Source organism: Brienomyrus brachyistius, chromosome 2, assembly GCF_023856365.1.
Source record: "Brienomyrus brachyistius isolate T26 chromosome 2, BBRACH_0.4, whole genome shotgun sequence".
NCBI classification, from domain to species: domain Eukaryota; kingdom Metazoa; phylum Chordata; class Actinopteri; order Osteoglossiformes; family Mormyridae; genus Brienomyrus; species Brienomyrus brachyistius.
The window spans coordinates 43,715,472-43,739,089 of NC_064534.1; the positions used below are offsets into that span (position 1 = coordinate 43,715,472).

General features: G+C 44.4%; 2 protein-coding genes, 19 non-coding genes and 1 pseudogene across 21 annotated transcripts in view; 20 read left to right on the forward strand and 2 right to left on the reverse strand.

Moving 5' to 3' along the window:
- The window catches only part of LOC125715120 (uncharacterized), a 1,180,389-nt gene that overhangs the window by 569,443 nt on the left and 587,328 nt on the right, over window positions 1–23,618 (reverse strand). The gene's annotated exons all lie outside the window — the stretch shown is intronic.
- The window catches only part of LOC125715114 (uncharacterized), a 935,270-nt gene that overhangs the window by 322,556 nt on the left and 589,096 nt on the right, over window positions 1–23,618 (reverse strand). The window lies entirely within an intron of this gene.
- Window positions 218–336, forward strand: LOC125735313 (5S ribosomal RNA). Its single transcript, XR_007394611.1, has one exon. It is a non-coding gene; the product is annotated as a 5S ribosomal RNA (ribosomal RNA).
- LOC125730879 (5S ribosomal RNA) lies at window positions 1,415–1,533 on the forward strand. Its single transcript, XR_007391171.1, has one exon. It is a non-coding gene; the product is annotated as a 5S ribosomal RNA (ribosomal RNA).
- On the forward strand, window positions 2,614–2,732 carry LOC125735315 (5S ribosomal RNA). Its single transcript, XR_007394613.1, has one exon. It is a non-coding gene; the product is annotated as a 5S ribosomal RNA (ribosomal RNA).
- LOC125730880 (5S ribosomal RNA) lies at window positions 3,811–3,929 on the forward strand. The gene has a single exon (XR_007391172.1). It is a non-coding gene; the product is annotated as a 5S ribosomal RNA (ribosomal RNA).
- On the forward strand, window positions 5,010–5,128 carry LOC125733547 (5S ribosomal RNA). The gene has a single exon (XR_007392889.1). It is a non-coding gene; the product is annotated as a 5S ribosomal RNA (ribosomal RNA).
- On the forward strand, window positions 6,208–6,326 carry LOC125733675 (5S ribosomal RNA). Its single transcript, XR_007393012.1, has one exon. It is a non-coding gene; the product is annotated as a 5S ribosomal RNA (ribosomal RNA).
- On the forward strand, window positions 7,406–7,524 carry LOC125736642 (5S ribosomal RNA). The gene has a single exon (XR_007395917.1). It is a non-coding gene; the product is annotated as a 5S ribosomal RNA (ribosomal RNA).
- Window positions 8,603–8,721, forward strand: LOC125731213 (5S ribosomal RNA). Its single transcript, XR_007391494.1, has one exon. It is a non-coding gene; the product is annotated as a 5S ribosomal RNA (ribosomal RNA).
- On the forward strand, window positions 9,800–9,918 carry LOC125731926 (5S ribosomal RNA; annotated as a pseudogene).
- On the forward strand, window positions 10,995–11,113 carry LOC125734483 (5S ribosomal RNA). Its single transcript, XR_007393793.1, has one exon. It is a non-coding gene; the product is annotated as a 5S ribosomal RNA (ribosomal RNA).
- Window positions 12,191–12,309, forward strand: LOC125733075 (5S ribosomal RNA). The gene has a single exon (XR_007392433.1). It is a non-coding gene; the product is annotated as a 5S ribosomal RNA (ribosomal RNA).
- LOC125733676 (5S ribosomal RNA) lies at window positions 13,385–13,503 on the forward strand. The gene has a single exon (XR_007393013.1). It is a non-coding gene; the product is annotated as a 5S ribosomal RNA (ribosomal RNA).
- Window positions 14,579–14,697, forward strand: LOC125733677 (5S ribosomal RNA). Its single transcript, XR_007393015.1, has one exon. It is a non-coding gene; the product is annotated as a 5S ribosomal RNA (ribosomal RNA).
- LOC125733281 (5S ribosomal RNA) lies at window positions 15,773–15,891 on the forward strand. The gene has a single exon (XR_007392630.1). It is a non-coding gene; the product is annotated as a 5S ribosomal RNA (ribosomal RNA).
- On the forward strand, window positions 16,963–17,081 carry LOC125732838 (5S ribosomal RNA). The gene has a single exon (XR_007392203.1). It is a non-coding gene; the product is annotated as a 5S ribosomal RNA (ribosomal RNA).
- Window positions 18,163–18,281, forward strand: LOC125734191 (5S ribosomal RNA). The gene has a single exon (XR_007393515.1). It is a non-coding gene; the product is annotated as a 5S ribosomal RNA (ribosomal RNA).
- On the forward strand, window positions 19,363–19,481 carry LOC125734193 (5S ribosomal RNA). The gene has a single exon (XR_007393516.1). It is a non-coding gene; the product is annotated as a 5S ribosomal RNA (ribosomal RNA).
- Window positions 20,563–20,681, forward strand: LOC125734195 (5S ribosomal RNA). The gene has a single exon (XR_007393518.1). It is a non-coding gene; the product is annotated as a 5S ribosomal RNA (ribosomal RNA).
- Window positions 21,763–21,881, forward strand: LOC125736497 (5S ribosomal RNA). The gene has a single exon (XR_007395775.1). It is a non-coding gene; the product is annotated as a 5S ribosomal RNA (ribosomal RNA).
- Window positions 22,961–23,079, forward strand: LOC125735890 (5S ribosomal RNA). Its single transcript, XR_007395173.1, has one exon. It is a non-coding gene; the product is annotated as a 5S ribosomal RNA (ribosomal RNA).

The following is a 23,618-nucleotide window of genomic DNA, read 5'->3' on the forward strand; positions in this document are numbered from 1 at the left end:
AGTGTGCGGATGCGGAAAGAATGGAATAATTGTGGTAGGCTGCCGGCTGAGTAGTTTGGTGAATGTTTGGTGTGGGTCCGGCGTTGCCGATTGGATGGTGGGGCTGCAGTGTGAGTCAGATAAAAAAAAAAAAAAAACCAGGAGTAGGATCCAATGGGACCAACTGGCATGTATAGAGGCGTGTAATGCAAAAGGGCTGTTTTTGGTAGGGTCTCTCGCTTATGGCCATACCACCCTGAACACGCCCGATCTCGTCTGATCTCAGAAGCTAAGCAGGGTAGGGTCTGGTTAGTACTTGGTTGGGAGACCACCTGGGAATACCAGGTGCTGTAAGCTTTTCTCACTTTTACTTTATAAAGGGGGCGCTCCACTTCACGATTAATTTAAATCTATCACTCCCCTTCCATTTTACTATTTTATATATATATTTTTATTTTCTCTCTTTCATAAAGGCAGCTTTTACACACCGTTTTACTCTAAATACTGCCTGGTAATTCTAGGTGCTGTAAGCTGTTCGTGCCTTTATTCCACCAGGGTGCGATCTTCTCACAAACTTGAAGACTGTCACTCCCCATTCACGTTTTACAACTTATTGTTAATGATAAAGAGACAGCTTTTTACACACAGTTTTAAACAAAGTACTGATATTATTCCTCTTCAACTGACCGCTTTGTTTTCTATGCAAAAACCACTTCGCCACAGAAGACTCGATATTATTGGCATAGCAAGTTCTGCTCTTCCCCTTTCAAAACTTGCTAAAAGCTGTATTTAAAAGAACAGATTGGCCGGGGTAATTCACACCCTTCAATGCCAGCTTAATGTTTAGTTTAGTGGGAATCACAGAGGAATTAGGGATGGAAACTTCTTTGCTGGTGGTAGAAGCGGTCTGGTGAATTTTTAGAGAGAAGAGGCCGTCGATGTTTGAATGTAGAAAATTGTTCTGGCTGCAGCCTGCAGTATGGACTTGTTGGTGTGTGTAGCTCCCAGTGTTCTGACAGCGCGACGTTTTGGGGAAGCATGTGATTCAGCAGCTACCAGTGGGCTTCGTGCGGCGGAGATTTTGTGGCTGTTAGCGGAGTTGATAACAGAGGGTCGTTAAGAGAAGCCTGCATGCAGTAGGCAAAGGAGTAATGTTTGCCGGCGGGGGACGTGCGGCGATTAACCTGTGCGGTAGTGAAAAGGAGTTAAAAAGAAGGAAGTGTGCGGATGCGGAAAGAATGGAATAATTGTGGTAGGCTGCCGGCTGAGTAGTTTGGTGAATGTTTGGTGTGGGTCCGGCGCTGCCGATTGGATGGTGGTGCTGCAGTGTGAGTCAGATAAAAAAAAAAAAAAAACCAGGAGTAGGATCCAATGGGACTAACTGGCATGTATAGACGCGTGTAATGCAAAAGGGCTGTTTTTGGTAGCGTCTCTCGCTTATGGCCATACCACCCTGAACACGCCTGATCTAGTCTGATCTTGGAAGCTAAGCAGGGTAGGGTCTGGTTAGTACTTGGATGGGAGACCACATGGGAATGCCAGGTGCTGTAAGCTTTTCTCACTTTTACTTTATACAGGGGGCGCTCCACTTCACGATTAATTTAAATCTATCACTCCCCTTCCATTTTACTATTTTATATATATATTTTTATTTTCTCTCTTTCATAAAGGCAGCTTTTACACACCGTTTTACTCTAAATACTGCCTGGTAATTCTAGGTGCTGTAAGCTCTTCGTGCCTTTATTCCACCAGGGCGCGATCTTCTCACAAACTTGAAGACTGTCACTCCCCATTCACGTTTTACAACTTATTGTTAATGATAAAGAGACAGCTTTTTACACACAGTTTTAAACAAAGTACTGATATTATTCCTCTTCAACTGACCGCTTTGTTTTCTATGCAAAAACCACTTCGCCACAGAAGACTCGATATTATTGGCATAGCAAGTTCTGCTCTTCTCCTTTCAAAACTTGCTAAAAGCTGTATTTAAAAGAACAGATTGGCCGGGGTAATTCACACCCTTCAATGCCAGCTTAATGTTTAGGTTAGTGGGAATCACAGAGGAATTAGGGATGGAAACTTCTTTGCTGGTGGTAGAAGCGGTCTGGAGAATTTTTAGAGAGAAGAGGCCATCGATGTTTGAATGTAGAAAATTGTTCTGGCTGCAGCCTGCAGTATGGACTTGTTGGTGTGTGTAGCTCCCAGTGTTCTGACAGCGCGACGTTTTGGGGAAGCATGTGATTCAGCAGCTACCAGTGGGCTTCGTGCGGCGGAGATTTTGTGGCTGTTTGCGGAGTTGATAACAGAGGGTCGTTAAGAGAAGCCTGCATGCAGTAGGCAAAGGAGTAATGTTTGCCGGCGGGGGACGTGCGGCGATTAACCTGTGCGGTAGTGAAAAGGAGTTAAAAAGAAGGAAGGTTGTGGATGCGGAAAGAATGGAATAATTGTGGTAGGCTGCCGGCTGAGTAGTTTGGTGAATGTTTGGTGTGGGTCCGGCGCTGCCGATTGGATGGTGGTGCTGCAGTGTGAGTCAGATAAAAAAAAAAAAAAAAAACCAGGAGTAGGATCCAATGGGACCAACTGGCATGTATAGAGGCGTGTAATGCAAAAGGGCTGTTTTTGGTAGGGTCTCTCGCTTATGGCCATACCACCCTGAACACGCCCGATCTCGTCTGATCTCAGAAGCTAAGCAGGGTAGGGTCTGGTTAGTACTTGGTTGGGAGACCACCTGGGAATACCAGGTGCTGTAAGCTTTTCTCACTTTTACTTTATAAAGGGGGCGCTCCACTTCACGATTAATTTAAATCTATCACTCCCCTTCCATTTTACTATTTTATATATATATTTTTATTTTCTCTCTTTCATAAAGGCAGCTTTTACACACCGTTTTACTCTAAATACTGCCTGGTAATTCTAGGTGCTGTAAGCTGTTCGTGCCTTTATTCCACCAGGGTGCGATCTTCTCACAAACTTGAAGACTGTCACTCCCCATTCACGTTTTACAACTTATTGTTAATGATAAAGAGACAGCTTTTTACACACAGTTTTAAACAAAGTACTGATATTATTCCTCTTCAACTGACCGCTTTGTTTTCTATGCAAAAACCACTTCGCCACAGAAGACTCGATATTATTGGCATAGCAAGTTCTGCTCTTCCCCTTTCAAAACTTGCTAAAAGCTGTATTTAAAAGAACAGATTGGCCGGGGTAATTCACACCCTTCAATGCCAGCTTAATGTTTAGTTTAGTGGGAATCACAGAGGAATTAGGGATGGAAACTTCTTTGCTGGTGGTAGAAGCGGTCTGGTGAATTTTTAGAGAGAAGAGGCCGTCGATGTTTGAATGTAGAAAATTGTTCTGGCTGCAGCCTGCAGTATGGACTTGTTGGTGTGTGTAGCTCCCAGTGTTCTGACAGCGCGACGTTTTGGGGAAGCATGTGATTCAGCAGCTACCAGTGGGCTTCGTGCGGCGGAGATTTTGTGGCTGTTAGCGGAGTTGATAACAGAGGGTCGTTAAGAGAAGCCTGCATGCAGTAGGCAAAGGAGTAATGTTTGCCGGCGGGGGACGTGCGGCGATTAACCTGTGCGGTAGTGAAAAGGAGTTAAAAAGAAGGAAGTGTGCGGATGCGGAAAGAATGGAATAATTGTGGTAGGCTGCCGGCTGAGTAGTTTGGTGAATGTTTGGTGTGGGTCCGGCGCTGCCGATTGGATGGTGGTGCTGCAGTGTGAGTCAGATAAAAAAAAAAAAAAAACCAGGAGTAGGATCCAATGGGACTAACTGGCATGTATAGACGCGTGTAATGCAAAAGGGCTGTTTTTGGTAGCGTCTCTCGCTTATGGCCATACCACCCTGAACACGCCTGATCTAGTCTGATCTTGGAAGCTAAGCAGGGTAGGGTCTGGTTAGTACTTGGATGGGAGACCACATGGGAATGCCAGGTGCTGTAAGCTTTTCTCACTTTTACTTTATACAGGGGGCGCTCCACTTCACGATTAATTTAAATCTATCACTCCCCTTCCATTTTACTATTTTATATATATATTTTTATTTTCTCTCTTTCATAAAGGCAGCTTTTACACACCGTTTTACTCTAAATACTGCCTGGTAATTCTAGGTGCTGTAAGCTCTTCGTGCCTTTATTCCACCAGGGCGCGATCTTCTCACAAACTTGAAGACTGTCACTCCCCATTCACGTTTTACAACTTATTGTTAATGATAAAGAGACAGCTTTTTACACACAGTTTTAAACAAAGTACTGATATTATTCCTCTTCAACTGACCGCTTTGTTTTCTATGCAAAAACCACTTCGCCACAGAAGACTCGATATTATTGGCATAGCAAGTTCTGCTCTTCTCCTTTCAAAACTTGCTAAAAGCTGTATTTAAAAGAACAGATTGGCCGGGGTAATTCACACCCTTCAATGCCAGCTTAATGTTTAGGTTAGTGGGAATCACAGAGGAATTAGGGATGGAAACTTCTTTGCTGGTGGTAGAAGCGGTCTGGAGAATTTTTAGAGAGAAGAGGCCATCGATGTTTGAATGTAGAAAATTGTTCTGGCTGCAGCCTGCAGTATGGACTTGTTGGTGTGTGTAGCTCCCAGTGTTCTGACAGCGCGACGTTTTGGGGAAGCATGTGATTCAGCAGCTACCAGTGGGCTTCGTGCGGCGGAGATTTTGTGGCTGTTTGCGGAGTTGATAACAGAGGGTCGTTAAGAGAAGCCTGCATGCAGTAGGCAAAGGAGTAATGTTTGCCGGCGGGGGACGTGCGGCGATTAACCTGTGCGGTAGTGAAAAGGAGTTAAAAAGAAGGAAGGTTGTGGATGCGGAAAGAATGGAATAATTGTGGTAGGCTGCCGGCTGAGTAGTTTGGTGAATGTTTGGTGTGGGTCCGGCGCTGCCGATTGGATGGTGGTGCTGCAGTGTGAGTCAGATAAAAAAAAAAAAAAAAAACCAGGAGTAGGATCCAATGGGACTAACTGGCATGTATAGACGCGTATAATGCAAAAGGGCTGTTTTTGGTGATGTCTCTCGCTTACGGCCATACCACCCTGAACACGCCCGATCTCATCCGATCTCGGAAGCCAAGCAGGGTAGGGTCTGGTCAGTACTTGGATGGGAGACCTCCTGGGAGTACCAGGTGCTGTAAGCTTTTCTCACTTTTACTTTATACAGGGGGCGCTCCACTTCACGATTAATTTAAATCTATCACTCCCCTTCCATTTTACTATTTTATATATATATATTTTTTTTTCTCTCATTCATAAAGGCAGCTTTTGCACACCATTTTACTCTAAATACTTCCTGGTAATTCTAGGTGCTGTAAGCTGTTCGTGCCTTTATTCCACCAGGGTGCGATCTTCTCACAAATTTGAAGACTGTCACTCCCCATTCACGTTTTACAACTTATTGTTAATGATAAAGAGACAGCTTTTTACACACAGTTTTAAACAAAGTACTGATATTATTCCTCTTCAACTGACCGCTTTGTTTTCTATGCAAAAACCACTTCGCCACAGAAGACTCGATATTATTGGCATAGCAAGTTCTGCTCTTCTCCTTTCAAAACTTGCTAAAAGCTGTATTTAAAAGAACAGATTGGCCGGGGTAATTCACACCCTTCAATGCCAGCTTAATGTTTAGGTTAGTGGGAATCACAGAGGAATTAGGGATGGAAACTTCTTTGCTGGTGGTAGAAGCGGTCTGGTGAATTTTTAGAGAGAAGAGGCCGTCGATGTTTGAATGTAGAAAATTGTTCTGGCTGCAGCCTGCTGTATGGACTTGTTGGTGTGTGTAGCTCCCAGTGTTCTGACAGCGCGACGTTTTGGGGAAGCATGTGATTCAGCAGCTACCAGTGGGCTTCCTGCGGCAGAGATTTTGTGGCTGTTAGCGGAGTTGATAGCAGAAGGTCATTAAGAGAAGCCTACATGCGGTAGGCAAAGGAGTAATGTTTGCCGGCGGGGGACGTGCGGCGATTAACCTGTGCGGTAGTGAAAAGGAGTTAAAAAGAAGGAAGTGTGCGGATGCGGAAAGAATGGAATAATTGTGGTAGGCTGCCGGCTGAGTAGTTTGGTGAATGTTTGGTGTGGGTCCGGCGCTGCCGATTGGATGGTGGTGCTGCAGTGTGAGTCAGATAAAAAAAAAAAAAAAACCAGGAGTAGGATCCAATGGGACTAACTGGCATGTATAGACGCGTGTAATGCAAAAGGGCTGTTTTTGGTAGCATCTTTCGCTTACGGCCATACCACCCTGAACACGCCCGATCTCGTCTGATCTCGGAAGCTAAGCAGGGTAGGTTCTGGTTAGTACTTGGATGGGAGACCACCTGGGAATACCAGGTGCTGTAAGCTTTTCTCACTTTTACTTTATACAGGGGGCGCTCCACTTCACGATTAATTTAAATCTATCACTCCCCTTCCATTTTACTATTTTATATATATATATATTTTTCTCTCATTCATAAAGGCAGCTTTTACACACCGTTTTACTCTAAATACTTCCTGGTAATTCTAGGTGCTGTAAGCTGTTCGTGCCTTTATTCCACCAGGGCGCGATCTTCTCACAAACTTGAAGACTGTCACTCCCCATTCACGTTTTACAACTTATTGTTAATGATAAAGAGACAGCTTTTTACACACAGTTTTAAACAAAGTACTGATATTATTCCTCTTCAACTGACCGCTTTGTTTTCTATTCAAAAACCACTTCGCCACAGAAGACTCGATATTATTGGCATAGCAAGTTCTGCTCTTCTCCTTTCAAAACTTGCTAAAAGCTGTATTTAAAAGAACAGATTGGCCGGGGTAATTCACACCCTTCAATGCCAGCTTAATGTTTAGGTTAGTGGGAATCACAGAGGAATTAGGGATGGAAACTTCTTTGCTGGTGGTAGAAGCGGTCTGGTGAATTTTTAGAGAGAAGAGGCTGTCGATGTTTGAATGTAGAAAATTGTTCTGGCTGCAGCCTGCAGTATGGACTTGTTGGTGTGTGTAGCTCCCAGTGTTCTGACAGCGCGACGTTTTGGGGAAGCATGTGATTCAGCAGCTACCAGTGGGCTTCGTGCGGCGGAGATTTTGTGGCTGTTAGCGGAGTTGATTACAGAGGGTCGTTAAGAGAAGCCTGCATGCGGTAGGCAAATGAGTAATGTTTGCCGGCGGGGGACGTGCGGCGATTAACCTGTGAGGTAGTGAAAAGGAGTTAAAGAGAAGGAAGTGTGCGGATGCGGAAAGAATGGAATAATTGTGGTAGGCTGCCGGCTGAGTAGTTTGGTGAATGTTTGGTGTGGGTCCGGCGTTGCCGATTGGATGGTGGGGCTGCAGTGTGAGTCAGATAAAAAAGAAAAAAAAAAACCAGGAGTAGGATCCAATGGGACCACCTGGCATGTATAGAGGCGTGTAATGCAAAAGGGCTGTTTTTGGTAGCATCTCTCGCTTATGGCCATACCACCCTGAACACGCCCGATCTTGTCTGATCTCGGAAGCTAGGCAGGGTAGGGTCTGGTTAGTACTTGGGTGGGAGACCACCTGGGAATACCAGGTGCTGTAAGCTTTTCTCACTTTTACTTTATACAGGGGGCGCTCCACTTCACGATTAATTTAAATCTATCACTCCCCTTCCATTTTACTATTTTATATATATATTTCTATTTTCTCTCTTTCATAAAGGCAGCTTTTACACACCGTTTTACTCTAAATACTGCCTGGTAATTCTAGGTGCTGTAAGCTGTTCGTGCCTTTATTCCACCAGGGCGCGATCTTCTCACAAGCTTGAAGACTGTCACTCCCCATTCACGTTTTACAACTTATTGTTAATGATAAAGAGACAGCTTTTTACACACAGTTTTAAACAAAGAACTGATATTATTCCTCTTCAACTGACCGCTTTGTTTTCTATGCAAAAACCACTTCGCCACAGAAGACTCGATATTATTGGCATAGCAAGTTCTGCTCTTCTCCTTTCAAAACTTGCTAAAAGCTTTATTTAAAAGAACAGATTGGCCGGGGTAATTCACACCCTTCAATGCCAGCTTAATGTTTAGGTTAGTGGGAATCACAGAGGAATTAGGGATGGAAACTTCTTTGCTGGTGGTAGAAGCGGTCTGGTGAATTTTTAGAGAGAAGAGGCCGTCGATGTTTGAATGTAGAAAATAGTTCTGGCTGCAGCCTGCAGTATGGACTTGTTGGTGTGTGTAGCTCCCAGTGTTCTGACAGCGCGACGTTTTGGGGAAGCATGTGATTCAGCAGCTACCAGTGGGCTTCGTGCGGCGGAGATTTTGTGGCTGTTAGCGGAGTTGATAACAGAGGGTCGTTTAGAGAAGCCTGCATGCAGTAGGCAAAGGAGTAATGTTTGCCGGCGGGGGACGTGCGGCGATTAACCTGTGCGGTAGTGAAAAGGAGTTAAAAAGAAGGAAGTGTGCGGATGCGGAAAGAATGGAATAATTGTGGTAGGCTGCCGGCTGAGTAGTTTGGTGAATGTTTGGTGTGGGTCCGGCGCTGCCGATTGGATGGTGGTGCTGCAGTGTGAGTCAGATAAAAAAAAAAAAAAGAACATTAGTAGGATCCAATGGGACCAACTGGCATGTATAGAGGCGTGTAATGCAAAAGGGCTGTTTTTGGTAGCATCTCTCGCTTACGGCCATACCACCCTCAACACGCCCGATCTCGTCTGATCTCGGAAACCAAGCAGGGTAGGGTCTGGTTAGTACTTGGATGTGAGACCACCTGGGAATACCAGGTGCTGTAAGCTTTTCTCACTTTTACTTTATACAGGGGGCGCTCCACTTCACGATTAATTTAAATCTATCACTCCCCTTCCATTTTACTATTTTATATATATTTTTTTATTTTCTCTCTTTCATAAAGGCAGCTTTTACACACCGTTTTACTCTAAATACTGCCTGGTAATTCTAGGTGCTGTAAGCTCTTCGTGCCTTTATTCCACCAGGGCGCGATCTTCTCACAAACTTGAAGACTGTCACTCCCCATTCACGTTTTACAACTTATTGTTAATGATAAAGAGACAGCTTTTTACACACAGTTTTAAACAAAGTACTGATATTATTCCTCTTCAACTGACCGCTTTGTTTTCTATGCAAAAACCACTTCGCCACAGAAGACTCGATATTATTGGCATAGCAAGTTCTGCTCTTCTCCTTTCAAAACTTGCTAAAAGCTGTATTTAAAAGAACAGATTGGCCGGGGTAATTCACACCCTTCAATGCCAGCTTAATGTTTAGGTTAGTGGGAATCACAGAGGAATTAGGGATGGAAACTTCTTTGCTGGTGGTAGAAGCGGTCTGGTGAATTTTTAGAGAGAAGAGGCCGTCGATGTTTGAATGTAGAAAATTGTTCTGGCTGCAGCCTGCAGTATGGACTTGTTGGTGTGTGTAGCTCCCAGTGTTCTGACAGCGCGACGTTTTGGGGAAGCATGTGATTCAGCAGCTACCAGTGGGCTTCCTGCGGCAGAGATTTTGTGGCTGTTAGCGGAGTTGATAGCAGAAGGTCATTAAGAGAAGCCTGCATGCAGTAGGCAAAGGAGTAATGTTTGCCGGCGGGGGACGTGCGGCGATTAACCTGTGCGGTAGTGAAAAGGAGTTAAAAAGAAGGAAGTGTGCGGATGCGGAAAGAATGGAATAATTGTGGTAGGCTGCCGGCTGAGTAGTTTGGTGAATGTTTGGTGTGGGTCCGGCGCTGCCGATTGGATGGTGGTGCTGCAGTGTGAGTCAGATAAAAAAAAAAAAAAAAACAGGAGTAGGATCCAATGGGACTAACTGACATGTTTAGACGCGTGTAATGCAAAAGGGCTGTTTTTGGTCGAGTCTCTTGCTTATGGCCATACCACCCTGAACACACCCGATCTCATCCGATCGCAGAAGCCAAGCAGGGTAGGGTCTGGTTAGTACTTGAATGGGACACATCCTGGGAATACCAGGTGCTGTTAGCTTTTCTCACTTTTACTTTATACAGGGGGCGCTCCACTTCACGATTAATTTAAATCTATCACTCCCCTTCCATTTTACTATTTTATATATATATATATTTTTCTCTCATTCATAAAGGCAGCTTTAAGAAACCGTTTTACTCTAAATACTTCCTGGTAATTCTAGGTGCTGTAAGCTGTTCGTGCCTTTATTCCACCAGGGCGCGATCTTCTCACCAACTTGAAGACTGTCACTCCCCATTCACGTTTTACAACTTATTGTTAATGATAAAGAGACAGCTTTTTACACACAGTTTTAAACAAAGTACTGATATTATTCCTCTTCAACTGACCGCTTTGTTTTCTATGCAAAAACCACTTCGCCACAGAAGACTCGATATTATTGGCATAGCAAGTTCTGCTCTTCTCCTTTCAAAACTTGCTAAAAGCTGTATTTAAAAGAACAGATTGGCCGGGGTAATTCACACCCTTCAATGCCAGCTTAATATTTAGGTTAGTGGGAATCACAGAGGAATTAGGGATGGAAACTTCTTTGCTGGTGGTAGAAGCGGTCTGGTGAATTTTTAGAGAGAAGAGGCCGTCGATGTTTGAATGTAGAAAATTGTTCTGGCTGCAGCCTGCAGTATGGACTTGTTGGTGTGTGTAGCTCCCAGTGTTCTGACAGCGCGACGTTTTGGGGAAGCATGTGATTCAGCAGCTACCAGTGGGCTTCGTGCGGCGGAGATTTTGTGGCTGTTAGCGGAGTTGATAACAGAGGGTCGTTAAGAGAAGCCTACATGCAGTAGGCAAAGGAGTAATGTTTGCCGGCGGGGGACGTGCGGCGATTAACCTGTGCGGTAGTGAAAAGGAGTTAAAAAGAAGGAAGTGTGCGGATGCGGAAAGAATGGAATAATTGTGGTAGGCTGCCGGCTGAGTAGTTTGGTGAATGTTTGGTGTGGGTCCGGCGCTGCCGATTGGATGGTGGGGCTGCAGTGTGAGTCAGATAAAAAAAAAAAAAAACCAGGAGTAGGATCCAATGGGACTAACTGGCATGTATAGACGCGTGTAATGCAAAAGGGCTGTTTTTGGTAGCATCTCTCGCTTACGGCCATACCACCCTGAACACGCCCGATCTCGTCTGATCTCGGAAGCTAAGCAGGGTAGGGTCTGGTTAGTACTTGGATGGGAGACCACCTGGGACTACCAGGTGCTGTAAGCTTTTCTCACTTTTACTTTATACAGGGGGCGCTCCACTTCACGATTAATTTAAATCTATCACTCCCCTTCCATTTTACTATTTTATATATATATATTTTTTTTTCTCTCATTCATAAAGGCAGCTTTTAGAAACCGTTTTACTCTAAATACTTCCTGGTAATTCTAGGTGCTGTAAGCTGTTCGTGCCTTTATTCCACCAGGGCGCGATCTTCTCACAAACTTGAAGACTGTCACTCCCCATTCACGTTTTACAACTTATTGTTAATGATAAAGAGACAGCTTTTTACACACAGTTTTAAACAAAGTACTGATATTATTCCTCTTCAACTGACCGCTTTGTTTTCTATGCAAAAACCACTTCGCCACAGAAGACTCGATATTATTGGCATAGCAAGTTCTGCTCTTCTCCTTTCAAAACTTACTAAAAGCTGTATTTAAAAGAACAGATTGGCCGGGGTAATTCACACCCTTCAATGCCAGCTTAATGTTTAGGTTAGTGGGAATCACAGAGGAATTAGGGATGGAAATTTCTTTGCTGGTGGTAGAAGCGGTCTGGTGAATTTTTAGAGAGAAGAGGCCGTCGATGTTTGAATGTAGAAAATAGTTCTGGCTGCAGCCTGCAGTATGGACTTGTTGGTGTGTGTAGCTCCCAGTGTTCTGACAGCGCGACGTTTTGGGGAAGCATGTGATTCAGCAGCTACCAGTGGGCTTCGTGCGGCGCAGATTTTGTGGCTGTTAGCGGAGTTGATAACAGAGGGTCGTTAAGAGAAGCCTGCATGCAGTAGGCAAAGGAGTAATGTTTGCCGGCGGGGGACGTGCGGCGATTAACCTGTGCGGTAGTGAAAAGGAGTTAAAAAGAAGGAAGTGTGCGGATGCGGAAAGAATGGAATAATTGTGGTAGGCTGCCGGCTGAGTAGTTTGGTGAATGTTTGGTGTGGGTCCGGCGCTGCCGATTGGATGGTGGGGCTGCAGTGTGAGTCAGATAAAAAAAAAAAAAAACAGGAGTAGGATCCAATGGGACTAACTGGCATGTATAGACGCGTGTAATGCAAAAGGGCTGTTTTTGGTAGCATCTTTCGCTTACGGCCATACCACCCTGAACACGCCCGATCTCGTCTGATCTCGGAAGTTAAGCAGGGTAGGTTCTGGTTAGTACTTGGATGGGAGACCACCTGGGAATACCAGGTGCTGTAAGCTTTTCTCACTTTTACTTTATACAGGGGGCGCTCCACTTCACGATTAATTTAAATCTATCACTCCCCTTCCATTTTACTATTTTATATATATATATTTTTTTCTCTCATTCATAAAGGCAGCTTTTGCACACCGTTTTACTCTAAATACTTCCTGGTAATTCTAGGTGCTGTAAGCTGTTCGTGCCTTTATTCCACCAGGGCGCGATCTTCTCACAAACTTGAAGACTGTCACTCCCCATTCACGTTTTACAACTTATTGTTAATGATAAAGAGACAGCTTTTTACACACAGTTTTAAACAAAGTACTGATATTATTCCTCTTCAACTGACCGCTTTGTTTTCTATGCAAAAACCACTTCGCCACAGAAGACTCGATATTATTGGCATAGCAAGTTCTGCTCTTCTCCTTTCAAAACTTGCTAAAAGCTGTATTTAAAAGAACAGATTGGCCGGGGTAATTCACACCCTTCAATGCCAGCTTAATGTTTAGGTTAGTGGGAATCACAGAGGAATTAGGGATGGAAACTTCTTTGCTGGTGGTAGAAGCGGTCTGGTGAATTTTTAGAGAGAAGAGGCCGTCGATGTTTGAATGTAGAAAATTGTTCTGGCTGCAGCCTGCAGTATGGACTTGTTGGTGTGTGTAGCTCCCAGTGTTCTGACAGCGCGACGTTTTGGGGAAGCATGTGATTCAGCAGCTACCAGTGGGCTTCGTGCGGCGGAGATTTTGTGGCTGTTAGCGGAGTTGATAACAGAGGGTCGTTAAGAGAAGCCTGCATGCAGTAGGCAAAGGAGTAATGTTTGCCGGCGGGGGACGTGCGGCGATTAACCTGTGCGGTAGTGAAAAGGAGTTAAAAAGAAGGAAGTGTGCGGATGCGGAAAGAATGGAATAATTGTGGTAGGCTGCCGGCTGAGTAGTTTGGTGAATGTTTGGTGTGGGTCCGGCGCTGCCGATTGGATGGTGGTGCTGCAGTGTGAGTCAGATAAAAAAAAAAAAAAACAGGAGTAGGATCCAATGGGACTAACTGGCATGTATAGACGCGTGTAATGCAAAAGGGCTGTTTTTGGTAGCATCTTTCGCTTACGGCCATACCACCCTGAACACGCCCGATCTCGTCTGATCTCGGAAGCTAAGCAGGGTAGGTTCTGGTTAGTACTTGGATGGGAGACCACCTGGGAATACCAGGTGCTGTAAGCTTTTCTCACTTTTACTTTATACAGGGGGCGCTCCACTTCACGATTAATTTAAATCTATCACTCCCCTTCCATTTTACTATTTCATATATATATATTTTTTTCTCTCATTCATAAAGGCAGCTTTTACACACCGTTTTACTCTAAATACTTCCTGGTAATTCTAGGTGCTGTAAGCTGTTCGTGCCTTTATTCCACCAGGGCGCGATCTTCTCACAAACTTGAAGACTGTCACTCCCCATTCACGTTTTACAACTTATTGTTAATGATAAAGAGACAGCTTTTTACACACAGTTTTAAACAAAGTACTGATATTATTCCTCTTCAACTGACCGCTTTGTTTTCTATGCAAAAACCACTTCGCCACAGAAGACTCGATATTATTGGCATAGCAAGTTCTGCTCTTCTCCTTTCAAAACTTGCTAAAAGCTGTATTTAAAAGAACAGATTGGCCGGGGTAATTCACACCCTTCAATGCCAGCTTAATGTTTAGGTTAGTGGGAATCACAGAGGAATTAGGGATGGAAACTTCTTTGCTGGTGGTAGAAGCGGTCTGGTGAATTTTTAGAGAGAAGAGGCCGTCGATGTTTTAATGTAGAAAATTGTTCTGGCTGCAGCCTGCAGTATGGACTTGTTGGTGTGTGTAGCTCCCAGTGTTCTGACAGCGCGACGTTTTGGGGAAGCATGTGATTCAGCAGCTACCAGTGGGCTTCGTGCGGCAGAGATTTTGTGGCTGTTAGCGGAGTTGATAACAGAGGGTCGTTAAGAGAAGCCTGCATGCAGTAGGCAAAGGAGTAATGTTTGCCGGCGGGGGACGTGCGGCGATTAACCTGTGCGGTAGTGAAAAGGAGTTAAAAAGAAGGAAGTGTGCGGATGCGGAAAGAATGGAACAATTGTGGTAGGCTGCCGGCTGAGTAGTTTGGTGAATGTTTGGTGTGGGTCCGGCGCTGCCGATTGGATGGTGGTGCTGCAGTGTGAGTCAGATAAAAAAAAAAAAAACCAGGAGTAAGATCCAATGGGACTAACTGGCATGTATAGACGCGTGTAATGCAAAAGGGCTGTTTTTGGTAGCATCTTTCGCTTACGGCCATACCACCCTGAACACGCCCGATCTCGTCTGATCTCGGAAGCTAAGCAGGGTAGGTTCTGGTTAGTACTTGGATGGGAGACCACCTGGGAATACCAGGTGCTGTAAGCTTTTCTCACTTTTACTTTATACAGGGGGCGCTCCACTTCACGATTAATTTAAATCTATCACTCCCCTTCCATTTTACTATTTTATATATATATATTTTTTTCTCTCATTCATAAAGGCAGCTTTTACACACCGTTTTACTCTAAATACTTCCTGGTAATTCTAGGTGCTGTAAGCTGTTCGTGCCTTTATTCCACCAGGGCGTGATCTTCTCACAAACTTGAAGACTGTCACTCCCCATTCACGTTTTACAACTTATTGTTAATGATAAAGAGACAGCTTTTTACACACAGTTTTAAACAAAGTACTGATATTATTCCTCTTCAACTGACCGCTTTGTTTTCTATGCAAAAACCACTTCGCCACAGAAGACTCGATATTATTGGCATAGCAAGTTCTGCTCTTCTCCTTTCAAAACTTGCTAAAAGCTGTATTTAAAAGAACAGATTGGCCGGGGTAATTCACACCCTTCAATGCCAGCTTAATGTTTAGGTTAGTGGGAATCACAGAGGAATTAGGGATGGAAACTTCTTTGCTGGTGGTAGAAGCGGTCTGGTGAATTTTTAGAGAGAAGAGGCCGTCGATGTTTGAATGTAGAAAATTGTTCTGGCTGCAGCCTGCAGTATGGACTTGTTGGTGTGTGTAGCTCCCAGTGTTCTGACAGCGCGACGTTTTGGGGAAGCATGTGATTCAGCAGCTACCAGTGGGCTTCGTGCGGCGGAGATTTTGTGGCTGTTAGCGGAGTTGATAACAGAGGGTCGTTAAGAGAAGCCTGCATGCAGTAGGCAAAGGAGTAATGTTTGCCGGCGGGGGACGTGCGGCGATTAACCTGTGCGGTAGTGAAAAGGAGTTAAAAAGAAGGAAGTGTGCGGATGCGGAAAGAATGGAACAATTGTGGTAGGCTGCCGGCTGAGTAGTTTGGTGAATGTTTGGTGTGGGTCCGGCGCTGCCGATTGGATGGTGGTGCTGCAGTGTGAGTCAGATAAAAAAAAAAAAAACCAGGAGTAGGATCCAATGGGACTAACTGGCATGTATAGACGCGTGTAATGCAAAAGGGCTGTTTTTGGTCGCGTTTCTCGCTTATGGCCATACCACCCTGAACACGCCCGATCTCATCCGATCTCGGAAGCCAAGCAGGGTAGGGTCTGGTTAGTACTTGGATGGGAGACCTCCTGGGAATACCCGGTGCTGTAAGCTTTTCTCACTTTTACTTTATACAGGGGGCGCTCCACTTCACGATTAATTTAAATCTATCACTCCCCTTCCATTTTACTATTTTATATATTTCTTTTTTCTCTCATTCATAAAGGCAGCTTTTACACACGTTTTACTTTAAATACTTCCTGGTAATTCTAGGTGCTGTAAGCTGTTCGTGCCTTTATTCCACCAGGGCGCGATCTTCTCACAAACTTGAAGACCGTCACTCCCCATTCACGTTTTACAACTTATTGTTAATGATAAAGAGACAGCTTTTTACACACAGTTTTAAACAAAGTAGTGATATTATTCCTCTTCAACTGACCACTTTGTTTTCTATGCAAAAACCACTTCGCCACAGAAGACTCGATATTATTGGCATAGCAAGTTCTGCTCTTCTCCTTTCAAAACTTGCTAAAAGCTGTATTTAAAAGAACAGATTGGCCGGGGTAATTCACACCCTTCAATGCCAGCTTAATGTTTAGGTTAGTGGGAATCACAGAGGAATTAGGGATGGAAACTTCTTTGCTGGTGGTAGAAGCGGTCTGGTGAATTTTTAGAGAGAAGAGGCCGTCGATGTTTGAATGTAGAAAATTGTTCTGGCTGCAGCCTGCAGTATGGACTTGTTGGTGTGTGTAGCTCCCAGTGTTCTGACAGCGCGACGTTTTGGGGAAGCATGTGATTCAGCAGCTACCAGTGGGCTTCGTGCGGCGGAGATTTTGTGGCTGTTAGCGGAGTTGATAACAGAGGGTCGTTAAGAGAAGCCTGCATGCAGTAGGCAAAGGAGTAATGTTTGCCGGCGGGGGACGTGCGGCGATTAACCTGTGCGGTAGTGAAAAGGAGTTAAAAAGAAGGAAGTGTGCGGATGCGGAAAGAATGGAATAATTGTGGTAGGCTGCCGGCTGAGTAGTTTGGTGAATGTTTGGTGTGGGTCCGGCGCTGCCGATTGGATGGTGGGGCTGCAGTGTGAGTCAGATAAAAAAAAAAAAGAACATTAGTAGTATCCAATGGGACCAACTGGCATGTATAGAGAAGTGTAATGCAAAAGGGCTGTTTTTGGTAGCATCTCTCGCTTACGGCCATACCACCCTGAACACGCCTGATCTCGTCTGATCTCGGAAGCTAAGCAGGGTAGGGTCAGGTTAGTACTTGGATGGGAGACCACCTGGGAATACCAGGTGCTGTAAGCTTTTCTCACTTTTTCTTTATACAGGGGGCGCTCCACTTCACGATTAATTTAAATCTATCACTCCCCTTCCATTTTACTATTTTATATATATATATATATTTTTTTCTCTCATTCATAAAGGCAGCTTTTAGAAACCGTTTTACTCTAAATACTTCCTGGTCATTCTAGGTGCTGTAAGCTGTTCGTGCCTTTATTCCACCAGGGCGCGATCTTCTCACAAACTTGAAGACTGTCACTCCCCATTCACGTTTTACAACTTATTGTTAATGATAAAGAGACAGCTTTTTACACACAGTTTTAAACAAAGTACTGATATTATTCCTCTTCAACTGACCGCTTTGTTTTCTATGCAAAAACCACTTCGCCACAGAAGACTCGATATTATTGGCATAGCAAGTTCTGCTCTTCTCCTTTCAAAACTTGCTAAAAGCTGTATTTAAAAGAACAGATTGGCCGGGGTAATTCACACCCTTCAATGCCAGCTTAATGTTTGGGTTAGTGGGAATCACAGAGGAATTAGGGATGGAAACTTCTTTGCTGGTGGTAGAAGCGGTCTGCTGAATTTTTAGAGAGAAGAGGCCGTCGATGTTTGAATGTAGAAAATTGTTCTGGCTGCAGCCTGCAGTATGGACTTGTTGGTGTGTGTAGCTCACAGTGTTCTGACAGCGCGACATTTTGGGGAAGCATGTGATTCAGCAGCTACCAGTGGGCTTCGTGCGGCGGAGATTTTGTGGCTGTTAGCGGAGTTGATAACAGAGGGTCGTTAAGAGAAGCCTGCATGCAGTAGGCAAAGGAGTAATGTTTGCCGGCGGGGGACGTGCGGCGATTAACCTGTGCGGTAGTGAAAAGGAGTTAAAAAGAAGGAAGTGTGCGGATGCGGAAAGAATGGAATAATTGTGGTAGGCTGCCGGCTGAGTAGTTTGGTGAATGTTTGGTGTGGGTCCGGCGCTGCCGATTGGATGGTGGGGCTGCAGTGTGAGTCAGATAAAAAAAAAAAAAAAACCAGGAGTAGGATACAATGGGACTAACTGGCATGTATAGACGTGTGTAATGCAAAAGGGCTGTTTTTGGTAGCATCCCTTGCTTACGGCCATACCACCCTGAACACGCCCGATCTCGTCTGATCTCGGAAGCCAAGCAGGGTAGGGTCTGGTTAGTACTTGGAAGGGAGACCTCATGGGAATACCAGGTGCTGTAAGCCTTTCTCACTTTTACTTTATACAGGGGGCACTCCACTTCAACGATTAATTTAAATCTATCACTCCCCTTCCATTTTACTATTTTATATATATATATATATATTTTTCTCTCATTCCTAAAGGCAGCTTTTAGAAACCGTTTTACTCTAAATACTTCCTGGTAATTCTAGGTGCTGTAAGCTGTTCGTGCCTTTATTCCTCCAGGGCGCGATCTTCTCACAAACTTGAAGACTGTCACTCCCCATTCACGTTTTACAACTTATTGTTAATGATAAAGAGACAGCTTTTTACACACAGTTTTAAACAAAGTACTGATATTATTCCTCTTCAACTGACCGCTTTGTTTTCTATGCAAAAACCACTTCGCCACAGAAGACTCGATATTATTGGCATAGCAAGTTCTGCTCTTCTCCTTTCAAAACTTGCTAAAAGCTGTATTTAAAAGAACAGATTGGCCGGGGTAATTCACACCCTTCAATGCCAGCTTAATGTTTAGGTTAGTGGGAATCACAGAGGAATTAGGGATGGAAACTTCTTTGCTGGTGGTAGAAGCGGTCTGGTGAATTTTTAGAGAGAAGAGGCTGTCGATGTTTGAATGTAGAAAATTGTTCTGGCTGCAGCCTGCAGTATGGACTTGTTGGTGTGTGTAGCTCCCAGTGTTCTGACAGCGCGACGTTTTGGGGAAGCATGTGATTCAGCTGCTACCAGTGGGCTTCGTGCGGCGGAGATTTTGTGGCTGTTAGCGGAGTTGATAACAGAGGGTCGTTAAGAGAAGCCTACATGCAGTAGGCAAAGGAGTAATGTTTGCCGGCGGGGGACGTGCGGCGATTAACCTGTGCGGTAGTGAAAAGGAGTTAAAAAGAAGGAAGTGTGCGGATGCGGAAAGAATGGAATAATTGTGGTAGGCTGCCGGCTGAGTAGTTTGGTGAATGTTTGGTGTGGGTCCGGCGCTGCCGATTGGATAGTGGGGCTGCAGTGTGAGTCAGATAAAAAAAAAAAAAGAACATTCGTAGTATCCAATGGGACCAACTGGCATGTATAGAGGCGTGTAATGCAAAAGGGCTGTTTTTGGTAGCATCTCTCGCTTACGGCCATACCACCCTGAACACGCCCGATCTCGTCTGATCTCGGAAGCCAAGCAGGGTAGGGTCTGGTTAGTACTTGGAAGGGAGACCTCATGGGAATACCAGGTGCTGTAAGCCTTTCTCACTTTTACTTTATACAGGGGGCACTCCACTTCAACGATTAATTTAAATCTATCACTCCCCTTCCATTTTACTATTTTATATATATATATATATATTTTTCTCTCATTCCTAAAGGCAGGTTTTAGAAACCGTTTTACTCTAAATACTTCCCGGTAATTCTAGGTGCTGTAAGCTGTTCGTGCCTTTATTCCTCCAGGGCGCGATCTTCTCACAAACTTGAAGACTGTCACTCCCCATTCACGTTTTACAACTTATTGTTAATGATAAAGAGACAGCTTTTTACACACAGTTTTAAACAAAGTACTGATATTATTCCTCTTCAACTGACCGCTTTGTTTTCTATGCAAAAACCACTTCGCCACAGAAGACTCGATATTATTGGCATAGCAAGTTCTGCTCTTCTCCTTTCAAAACTTGCTAAAAGCTGTATTTAAAAGAACAGATTGGCCGGGGTAATTCACACCCTTCAATGCCAGCTTAATGTTTAGGTTAGTGGGAATCACAGAGGAATTAGGGATGGAAACTTCTTTGCTGGTGGTAGAAGCGGTCTGGAGAATTTTTAGAGAGAAGAGGCCGTCGATGTTTGAATGTAGAAAATTGTTCTGGCTGCAGCCTGCAGTTTGGACTTGTTGGTGTGTGTAGCTCCCAGTGTTCTGACAGCGCGACGTTTTGGGGAAGCATGTGATTCAGCAGCTACCAGTGGGCTTCGTGCGGCGGAGATTTTGTGGCTGTTAGCGGAGTTGATAACAGAGGGTCGTTAAGAGAAGCCTGCATGCAGTAGGCAAAGGAGTAATGTTTGCCGGCGGGTGACGTGCGGCGATTAACCTGTGCGGTAGTGAAAAGGAGTTAAAAAGAAGGAAGTGTGCGGATGCGGAAAGAATGGAATAATTGTGGTAGGCTGCCGGCTGAGTAGTTTGGTGAATGTTTGGTGTGGGTCCGGCGCTGCCGATTGGATGGTGGTGCTGCAGTGTGAGTCAGATAAAAAAAAAAAAAGAACATTCGTAGTATCCAATGGGACCAACTGGCATGTATAGAGGCGTGTAATGCAAAAGGGCTGTTTTTGGTAGCATCTCTCGCTTACGGCCATACCACCCTGAACACGCCCGATCTCGTCTGATCTCGGAAGCCAAGCAGGGTAGGGTCTGGTTAGTACTTGGAAGGGAGACCTCATGGGAATACCAGGTGCTGTAAGCCTTTCTCACTTTTACTTTATACAGGGGGCACTCCACTTCAACGATTAATTTAAATCTATCACTCCCCTTCCATTTTACTATTTTATATATATATATATATATTTTTCTCTCATTCCTAAAGGCAGCTTTTAGAAACCGTTTTACTCTAAATACTTCCCGGTAATTCTAGGTGCTGTAAGCTGTTCGTGCCTTTATTCCTCCAGGGCGCGATCTTCTCACAAACTTGAAGACTGTCACTCCCCATTCACGTTTTACAACTTATTGTTAATGATAAAGAGACAGCTTTTTACACACAGTTTTAAACAAAGTACTGATATTATTCCTCTTCAACTGACCGCTTTGTTTTCTATGCAAAAACCACTTCGCCACAGAAGACTCGATATTATTGGCATAGCAAGTTCTGCTCTTCTCCTTTCAAAACTTGCTAAAAGCTGTATTTAAAAGAACAGATTGGCCGGGGTAATTCACACCCTTCAATGCCAGCTTAATGTTTAGGTTAGTGGGAATCACAGAGGAATTAGGGATGGAAACTTCTTTGCTGGTGGTAGAAGCGGTCTGGTGAATTTTTAGAGAGAAGAGGCTGTCGATGTTTGAATGTAGAAAATTGTTCTGGCTGCAGCCTGCAGTATGGACTTGTTGGTGTGTGTAGCTCCCAGTGTTCTGACAGCGCGACGTTTTGGGGAAGCATGTGATTCAGCTGCTACCAGTGGGCTTCGTGCGGCGGAGATTTTGTGGCTGTTAGCGGAGTTGATAACAGAGGGTCGTTAAGAGAAGCCTACATGCAGTAGGCAAAGGAGTAATGTTTGCCGGCGGGGGACGTGCGGCGATTAACCTGTGCGGTAGTGAAAAGGAGTTAAAAAGAAGGAAGTGTGCGGATGCGGAAAGAATGGAATAATTGTGGTAGGCTGCCGGCTGAGTAGTTTGGTGAATGTTTGGTGTGGGTCCGGCGCTGCCGATTGGATAGTGGGGCTGCAGTGTGAGTCAGATAAAAAAAAAAAAAGAACATTCGTAGTATCCAATGGGACCAACTGGCATGTATAGAGGCGTGTAATGCAAAAGGGCTGTTTTTGGTAGCATCTCTCGCTTACGGCCATACCACCCTGAACACGCCTGATCTCGTCTGATCTCGGAAGCTAACCAGGGTAGAGTCTGGTTAGTACTTGGATGGGAGACCACCTGGGAATACCAGGTGCTGTAAGCTTTTCTCACTTTTACTTTATACAGGGGACGCTCCACTTCACGATTAATTTAAATCTATCACTCCCCTTCCATTTTACTGTTTTATATATATATATATATTTTTCTCTCATTCATAAAGGCAGCTTTTAGAAACCGTTTTACTCTAAATACTTCCTGGTCATTCTAGGTGCTGTAAGCTGTTCGTGCCTTTATTCCACCAGGGCGCGATCTTCTCACAAACTTGAAGACTGTCACTCCCCATTCACGTTTTACAACTTATTGTTAATGATAAAGAGACAGCTTTTTACACACAGTTTTAAACAAAGTACTGATATTATTCCTCTTCAACTGACCGCTTTGTTTTCTATGCAAAAACCACTTCGCCACAGAAGACTCGATATTATTGGCATAGCAAGTTCTGCTCTTCTCCTTTCAAAACTTGCTAAAAGCTGTATTTAAAAGAACAGATTGGCCGGGGTAATTCACACCCTTCAATGCCAGCTTAATGTTTGGGTTAGTGGGAATCACAGAGGAATTAGGGATGGAAACTTCTTTGCTGGTGGTAGAAGCGGTCTGCTGAATTTTTAGAGAGAAGAGGCCGTCGATGTTTGAATGTAGAAAATTGTTCTGGCTGCAGCCTGCAGTATGGACTTGTTGGTGTGTGTAGCTCACAGTGTTCTGACAGCGCGACATTTTGGGGAAGCATGTGATTCAGCAGCTACCAGTGGGCTTCGTGCGGCGGAGATTTTGTGTCTGTTAGCGGAGTTGATAACAGAGGGTCGTTAAGAGAAGCCTGCATGCAGTAGGCAAAGGAGTAATGTTTGCCGGCGGGGGACGTGCGGCGATTAACCTGTGCGGTAGTGAAAAGGAGATAAAAAGAAGGAAGTGTGCGGATGCGGAAAGAATGGAATAATTGTGGTAGGCTGCCGGCTGAGTAGTTTGGTGAATGTTTGGTGTGGGTCCGGCGCTGCCGATTGGATGGTGGGGCTGCAGTGTGAGTCAGATAAAAAAAAAAAAAAAACCAGGAGTAGGATACAATGGGACTAACTGGCATGTATAGACGCGTGTAATGCAAAAGGGCTGTTTTTGGTAGCATCCCTTGCTTACGGCCATACCACCCTGAACACGCCCGATCTCGTCTGATCTCGGAAGCCAAGCAAGGTAGGGTCTGGTTAGTACTTGGAAGGGAGACCTCATGGGAATACCAGGTGCTGTAAGCCTTTCTCACTTTTACTTTATACAGGGGGCACTCCACTTCAACGATTAATTTAAATCTATCACTCCCCTTCCATTTTACTATTTTATATATATATATATTTTTTTTTTTCTCTCATTCCTAAAGGCAGCTTTTAGAAACCGTTTTACTCTAAATACTTCCTGGTAATTCTAGGTGCTGTAAGCTGTTCGTGCCTTTATTCCTCCAGGGCGCGATCTTCTCACAAACTTGAAGACTGTCACTCCCCATTCACGTTTTACAACTTATTGTTAATGATAAAGAGACAGCTTTTTACACACAGTTTTAAACAAAGTACTGATATTATTCCTCTTCAACTGACCGCTTTGTTTTCTATGCAAAAACCACTTCGCCACAGAAGACTCGATATTATTGGCATAGCAAGTTCTGCTCTTCTCCTTTCAAAACTTGCTAAAAGCTGTATTTAAAAGAACAGATTGGCCGGGGTAATTCACACCCTTCAATGCCAGCTTAATGTTTAGGTTAGTGGGAATCACAGAGGAATTAGGGATGGAAACTTCTTTG